We start from the raw sequence: 2,974 nt of genomic DNA on the forward strand, positions 1-2,974 counted from the left end.
GCAGCACTGCCCGTGGACCGATTCTGATGCCGAGCACTTCCAGACTGACGATGGTGGCGCAGATGATCCCACTGAGCTCTGATGTGTGTGTCCCTCGTTTGCTCTCACCTGGAGCCATAGCAACACTCCCTCTCCTTTTTGGTGTCTCGATACCTAAGGGGGAGAGAGTTTAGGGATTTGTGCTTTGTGTCTTCCGTCTTCTGTGTTTGTGTTTTCCTCACTTTTGCTTTGTTTGGTTTGTGTCAGTGAGACCTAAGTTGTGTCAATGAGACCTTAGTTCGAGTCATATGGTGTGAGACATATGCCACCTTATCTTGCCAGTATCTTTATCTTTGTCACTATCTAGCTTATGAGTTGCATGCTTATCCTGTTAAGTTAACTTATGAGTTGCATGCTTATCCTGTTAAGTTATCTTTTCTACTCTCTTTTACCCCACTTAGGTGGTTGGCCTCTAAAATGTAGGGGGAGCGTTGATCCTAGTATGTGTGCCGTGCAGTCCAAAGCACTTATCTAGATAGCACACATCTAGGGGGAGCTCATCTACATTTTAGGACGTTGGGGTTCTTGCGCTTGTTCTATATCTCTCATATTGTGCAAATCCCGTATTGTCATCAATCCACCAAAAAGTGGGAGATTGTAAGGGCATATTTATCCCCATGATGTTTTGGTGATTGATGACAATGCCTGTGCGGACTAATCGTGTGCGTTAAGTTCTTTCAGAGATTCATCCTTTGGCACGAGACGATTATCTCCCCTCGGTATTCTTATTCAAGACGGTGTAGCTCCTTCGTTTCGTTGTTGGTGGACTAGTTTCGTAGGAGTCACCGTACTATCAAGAGGGGATCCACTTTGGCAAGGCTAGGGTGGAATCAACACGTACACATCCATATCACACCCGTTGTTTTTCCTTCCGCTTCATTGGAGCTGTCGTTTACCCTAAGTATGCTTTGTCCTGCCCCAGCGGTAGTACCGCGATCCACAGCGGTAGTACCGCCGAAGCACCCCAGCGGTAGTACCGCTCCCAGAGCAGTAGTACCGCTCCCAAGCGGTAGTACCACTTGTGGTCTTCGGCCGTAGTACCGCAGTGCTTCCGGGCTACTGCCGCCTCGATTCGAGAACGAAGTTTTTCGTGTCGAGTTTTGCGGTACTAAGGGCGGTAGTAGTGGCGGTAGTACCGCTCCAAGCGGTAGTACCGCGCCTACCCCCACGGTAGTACCGCCCTGGGGTCAGGACCCTGTCAGCGCGGCAGTACCGCTGGGTATGAGCGGTAGTACCGCCCTAAGCGGTAGTACCGCCCTTCCCAAGCGGTAGTACCGCTCTGTGCGGGGCTGCTCAGTGGAATAACGGTTGGATTGATTCCCCCACTATATAAAGGGGTCTTCTTCCCCAAAGTTGACCTACCTCTTTCCCCCAAAGCTCAATTGTTGCTTCAAGCTCCATTTTCGCCCGATCTCTCTCCCTAGCCAATCAAACTTGTTGATTTGCTCGGGATTGGTTGAGAAGGCCCAGATCTACACTTCCACCAAGAGAAATTTGATTCCCCCACTTATCCCTAGCGGATCTTGTTACTCTTGGGTGTTGAGCACCCTAGACGGTTGAGGTCACCTCGAAGCCATACTCCATTGTGGTGAAGCTTCGTGGTGTTGTTGGGAGCCTCCAAGTGTTGTGGAGATAGCCCCAATCTTGTTTGTAAAGGTCTGGTTGCCGCCTTCAAGGGCACCAATAGTGGAATCACGGCATCTCGCATTGTGTGAGGGCGTGAGGAGATTACGGTGGCCCTAGTGGCTTCTTGGGGAGCATTGTGCCTCCATACCGCTCTAACGGAGACGTACTTCCCCTTAAAAGGAAGGAACTTCGGTAACACATCCTCGTCTCCACCGGCTCCACTCTTGGTTATCTTGTGCCTTTACTTTTGCAAGCTTACTTGAGTTGTATCTATTGCTTGCTAGTGTGCTAGTTGTCTTTGCATCATATAGGTTGTCCACGTAGTTGCACATCTAGACAACCTATTTCATTGCAAGGTTTAAATTGTTAAAGAAAAGTCTAAAAATTGTTAGTTGCCTATTCACCCCCCCTCTAGTCAACCATATCGCTTTCACACTCTGATAATGTACTTTGCCAACAGGAAAGTGGCAAGGTTAACATATTGAATGTTTAGAACATCACCTATAATCTCATTTGGCACTCAATTAGGTTAACATGAATTATGTGGCTTCTATTTCAATTAGCAAAAATAGGAGTATATACACATATTGAGTTTAGATAAGCTCACCAAACTGTGCACCTCTCAGCATCACATGTAGGCATGATGGCTAATTCTCCTGTCTGTACTAATAAGACTTTTCACTACTTTAGGATATATTTTTTATGATACTTTTATTAGTTGTGTCCCCTCGTCAGGATTGCCCCTAATTTCGAAAAACACGGTTCTGTCCCAACCCACTTTGGTCGTCTTGTGTTTTTCCTTTGCCGTTGACCTCACTTGAAAACTTCATTTTAATTCATACTAATCAGAAAAATGCAAATAAGATACCAAAATGTTGAAAAAATTCACTTGTATGTCAATGTCACTTGCATTCATGACAAAAGTGTTGGTAAGTGCCATACCGAGTTTCAGCTCTTATGATACCACCATGAACAATAAAATCTAAAAAAATTCAAAAAAAAGTTGGTGGTAAACAATGACAAGTGTTTAAAGTGCTTGCCAAGTTTCATTAGGGAATGGCATTAGTGGAAGTTGTGGCAAAAAAACAATCAACACTCGAGAATTGATTGTTTTTTTGCCACGACTTCCAGGAATGTCATTCCCTGATGAAACTTGGCAAGCACTTAAAACATTTGTCATTCTTTGCCACCAACTTTTTTTATTTTACTGTTCATGGTGGTATCATAAGAGCTAAAACTCAAATAGGCACTTATGAACACTTTTATCATGAATGCAAGTGACATTGACATATAGGTGATGTTTTTTCAA

This window comes from Triticum aestivum, chromosome 3B, assembly GCF_018294505.1.
Source record: "Triticum aestivum cultivar Chinese Spring chromosome 3B, IWGSC CS RefSeq v2.1, whole genome shotgun sequence".
NCBI lineage: Eukaryota > Viridiplantae > Streptophyta > Magnoliopsida > Poales > Poaceae > Triticum > Triticum aestivum.